Below are 5,359 nucleotides of genomic sequence, written 5' to 3'. Positions count from 1 at the left end.
CAGCCCCTGGGCAGGACGGGCTGCTTGCTCTGCAGGGCTGCCTGTGGGCAAAAGCAGGGTGCTGGCCTTCTGCTCTTGGCCCTAGCCTGGCCTTGCAGGACTAATCCTGTTCCCTGTCTCAAATGTGCTAAGACAGACTTGTTTGTTTGCAGCTCTGCACAGGTGTGATTTGCACCACAAAATACTGAAGGACTAAGGCCTGAACCACAGACCCTGACTGAAGCCTCAACAACAGGACCTGAGCCAAAGCTGCCCTCTAGATGACCTTCCCAACCCAATGTTCTATGTAACCAAGTGTTATTATCAAAAGGATTGTTGCATCCATTCACTGGTGAAACACATTTTCACCTTTCTGCATGAGGAAAATGGACAAGGCCACACCTGGCCTTGGTTCCTCCTTGAGCCCTGGGCAGGCTCGGGGAGAAAACCAAGAGGCGAATGACACCAGCTGTGTCCCCAGCAGAAGCTCTAGCACATTGCTCGCCCAGCACGATCAGAGCTGGGCTACTCTCACAGCGCACTCGGGAGCCTCATGGCCGCCAAAGGTGGAGGCACCGCAGGATTTCCCGGTTCCCGGCCATGGCTCTGCAGGGCTTGGCTGGGACAGCTTCCCCCAGCTGATGTGCAGCTCTGGATGAAGGGGAAACCATTGGGCTACCTGGTGGTGGATCTTCCTTAATCACCAGAGGCACCCTTTTGTAATAATGCTGAGGTGCATTGCTTAGATTATCCTTTCCTGACTCTTTTTTGCCCTTTTGCATTACAGTAAATTGCACTGTTCCTTCAGCTGGTGTCTGTGTCTGCATCTCTGACCCTCTCCACCATCAAAACAAACACACAGCCAGTTTAGCACGAGACCTGTCTCTCTGCCAGCTCATCTCTCGGCAAACATCCCTGATGGCCATCTCCACAAATGAAATTCCCACTTTGCAACTTCCTTTGCTGCAGGCAGGTGAGAAAAGGAGCCACTCCCAGTTCTGGACACCTCCAGAAACCAGCTGCTTTCAGCAGTCACAACCCTGAAATATCAATCTCCTTCCTTAACTTGCCACTGGGAGCTCCCACCAAGAGGCTTTTTGTCCAAGGATACCCACAGAAGAGCTGGAGAAGGGAGCAGTTTGAAACACAACTGCTTCAGTGTTTAAACCTGTCTTTATCAAATGAGCACCCACCAACCTGTCCCAAAGGGAAAGCAGGCAGGAAAGAGAAGCTCCTCTCCCACAACCACAAACTCTGTGCTTCCTTCTGTTCCAGCTGGAGAGTGGAGGCCATGGGCTGCACCTCACTTTGGGAAGGAGCCCTGAGAATTGGCCTGATGTGGGAGGGTGTCACAGTGCTTGCAAGGGTTGCAGGATGAAGAGAGAGACGAGAATGTTGACCTCATGTTCAGAAGGCTTGATTTATTATTTTATTATATATATTACATTATGACTATACTAATAGGAATAGAGAGAAAAAGTTCTCAGAAGGCTAGCTGAGCTAAGAATAGAAAAGGAATCAATAACAAAGCTGGTGTCCCGGCAGAAAGCGAGACCCAGCTCTGCTGTGAGTGGTCAGTGAATCCAAACATCCACAGAAGACCAATCACGCATCTACCTGTTACATTCCAGAGCAGCAGATAACCATTGTTTACATTTTGTTGCTGAAACACCTCAGCTTCAGCAGGAAAAATCCTAACCAAAGGCTTTTAATGAAAAGATGTCTGTGACATGTCACCTTTCTTTTATTTATTTAAATTAGAAAGAAAAGTGTTTGTAATTTTCTCTTCCGTGCACATGCAGAGGAAAAAACAAACACTTGACAGGTTATCTGTTGCCAATCCAAATCAAGTGCTGGTGTGAAATGAACAGGCAATTTCTTCACCTGTAGAACATACAATTCTATCAAATCACTAAAACAATCTTACAGTATAGAAAATGCAAAAACAATGCAAACGAAATCCAAGTCCAAACAGCTGAGTTTCAGGAAAAAGTCCATGGACTGAAGATGTTCTTCTTTGACATATCTGAAAGTCCTTTTTGGTCCTGAAACTGGCTTGCTGCAGAAAAGTCCATCAATAGTTATCAAAAGTCCATTGACAGTCATAAAACAATTACAAACAATTTTGAGAGAACTTCTGGAATATCCTTTTTTGGCCCTTCAATGCTTCAGAGCTGCTGCCAGATATTTCAACTCTTTTTTTTTTTTTTTTTTTTGTGATCGAAAAGAGCAGCAGCAGCAGAGCAGCCAGAGAAAGGCCCTGGGGGGCCCTGGCTCATGGAGAGGGACTAGGAACCCCAGATCTGGCCCACAAAAAGGCAGGCCAGGCTGGAAGGGGAAAGCAAAACCCCCAAAGCCATCAGGAGGCCAGGCGATGGTCCTGGCCCAGGGATCTGGGCCCAACAACCCCAGGCCAAACCCACGAGGCAGGATCTGCATTTCCACAGGCCTGCACCCTGCTGCCAGTACAATGGCAGAATTGGTGGTGAGATGCTTCCTTACGCCAAAACCACTGAGGCATGCCAGCAGCAGGGAAATAGAAGAAGCCCCAAGAACCCTCATCTCGGGTCTAGGAATGTTTTTTCCCCACAACAAACAAGCGATGATCACTTCCTGCTCTGCCCTCTGCCTCTGCAATGCAAATGCAACAGGTGTGTCTCCCATCTGCCTCACGGCACCACCCACTCCCGGCTGGGGACCAAAGGCAGAACTTTCAGGACCCACCTGCCCATCGCTGCTAGGGCGTGCAAGGAGCGGCAAAGATGGCAACCTCCAAGGGACAGCAACTGACCAAACATCCCCCAACCCGCTGAGAACGCTGATTTTGAATGCCAGCAGACGGGCTGCCCCTGCCCCCAGCTGTCAGGCCATGCCTGCTCCACGGAAGGAGAGACTGATGCCCTCTTCCCCTGTCCCAGCTCTCCCCGCAGGGGCAGTCCCGGGACAGCCCAAAAAACTTGGGGGGGAAATCGCACTGGGTGCAGGAACTGCTGAGACAGCTGCTGCCGGGAGTGGCGGGACTGCAGGCTGCTCTGCCTCTGCGGGAGAGGCTGGCGGGCACAACATGGGGTCGGCAGTGTCTTCTGGCCCTGGCTCTGGGGTCAACTGCAGAGATGCAGGTACAGAAGCTGGTGGAGTGCGCACGGGAGGTGGAGGAACAGTCGGGAGGGGTGGCAGTGGAGGATTGCTGTTGCTTAGCAGCCACAGGGAGCGGTGTTTCTGAGCTCTCAGACTCAGGCGAGGAAGCTGGGGGAGGCACCGGTGGGACCGCCCGGGGAGGCGGCCGCAGGGCAGGTCTGGGAGGCGGCCGTGCTGGCCTGGCAAGGGGGGCCTCGGAGACTGGTGCCGCCCCCATCTCTGAGTGAGGTGGGGTCCAAGAGGCCAGCTGTGGCGGGGCCTGCCAGGCTTCCAGGGGTGGTGCTCGCAGGGCTGCCCAGGGCGGTGCTCGCAGGGCTGGCCAGGGCAGGGCCTGCAGGGTTGCAAGGGGCAGTGCTTGCGGGGCTGGCCAGGGCAGGGCCTGCAGGGTTGCAAGGGGCAGTGCTTGCGGGGCTGCCCGGGGTGCTGGCTGGGGCGGTGCTGCCCACTCCCATCCCCATAGAGAGGGAGAAGGGTGGGAAGGGATGGCTGCATCGAAGCATGCTCCAAAGACGCAGTAAAAAAACTTTTTTGGCTCTGGATGAAACTTTGCCCCCCCGGTGCAATTCAGGGGGGCTGGGAAGGAGCAGATCATCTTCCTCCAAAGGGTCTTCTCCCACTGAATTCGGGGGAAATGGAGCTTGCCCCTTGCAGTTAGCAATCCAGGGAAAAACAGCTGCTCTCCGTTTCAAAACTGGAAGGAGCATTCTGAATGCTGGATAGATCCCGGGATATCCAAACCCACGGTCCAAAACGAATTGGAAAATGGAATCCATGCACTCCCATACGAAAACATCGAGGGCATATAGCACATTTGTAAAGAACCCAAAAAGCTTTGCCCATCGAAAAAACTCATAGAAATCTGTCTCCAACAGGACAATTCCATCCTCTTCACTCCATTTTTGCCAGAGGGCAATAAGTGTCTCCTCTGAAGGAGAGAAAGGAACCTCATCCTCTATGGGACAAATCCTCCACATCATCAGCCACAAACTATGAAGGGCCGCATTTTAAGGAAGGGAAAAGCCAACAGACTCTTGAGAAAGAGTCCAGCATGCTCTGGCCAACTCCATGGTGCTGCTGTGCTGTCCAGACATCTTCCTGGAGGCTTTTCAGAAGGTTTTCTTTGTGGTCAGCCTTGCTGTGAACTCTGTCCAAATCAGGATCTTCAGTTCTTCAGCTCCTGGCTAGAATCCACTTCTGTGGTCACTTGTGAAGCAACCATCAATGCCACACATTCGGGGTTTACCCAGTGCAGCACTTGCTCCTCTGGGGTCTCATCAAATGATGATTCTTCAAACAAGGGGTCACCAGTTGATGGTTTGTCCTCCTCAGTTGGGGTTCACCAATTGTTTCTGGGCTTGCAAGGGTCTTCAGGGTGAAGAGAGGAGGCGAGAATCTTGACATCATGTTCAGAAGGCTTGATTTAATATTTTATTATATTTATTACATTATGACTATACTACAAAGAGTAGAAAGAAAGTTCTCCAAAGCTAGGTAAGCTAAGAATAGAAAAGGAATGAATAACAAAGAGCTGTGTCTCAGCAGAGACAGAGACCCAGCTCTGCCGTGAGTAGTCAGTAAATCCAAACATCCATCCGAGACCAATCACGGATCCACCTGTTGTATTCCACAGCAGCAGATAACCATTGTTTACATTTTGTTGCTGAGGCCACAGCTTCTCAGAAGGGGGAAAAATCCTAAAGAAAGGATTTTCATGAAAAGATGTCTGTGACAGGTGATCAACTTCCCATGCTCCCCTAAAATGTCACCAGGTACTGCTGGGAACAGATGGATCCACCACAGCCCAGTTCCATTTCTGTAGCCAAGGACTTGCATTTCTCATTTCATCAACCTAAGAGCATTTTCAGTGTCAGAACACCTCTGCCTTTCCCCATCAATCTTATAACTCAGAGATGCTCTTGGACAGGTTTGCACCCTGGATTGAAGCCCCCAGCTTGGACTGAAATCTCAGAGAGACTCCCAAGTGTCCTTGTGATGGCATTGGATGAAGGGAGATGCAGCTCCTTCCCTGGCTGCACTGACAGCATTGCCCAGAGCCAGGCACTGGGGATAGCGTCACTCTGAGCCAGCTGTGACCCCTGCCAGAGCCCCCAGTGCTGGGCAGCTGCTCCCAGCCCTGCGCTTTGTGGAGAGAACTGGGGCCAAGGCTGCAGAGCTGCCCCATGGCTCTGCTGCAGCTCTGCCTGCACAGGAGGGGCTGCACGCCTTGGAGCCCTGGCCCTGA

Source organism: Ammospiza caudacuta, unplaced genomic scaffold (genome assembly GCF_027887145.1).
Source record: "Ammospiza caudacuta isolate bAmmCau1 unplaced genomic scaffold, bAmmCau1.pri scaffold_97, whole genome shotgun sequence".
Lineage (NCBI taxonomy): Eukaryota > Metazoa > Chordata > Aves > Passeriformes > Passerellidae > Ammospiza > Ammospiza caudacuta.
The sequence above is the reverse complement of the archived record's forward strand: the minus strand, read 5'-3'. Positions refer to the sequence as shown.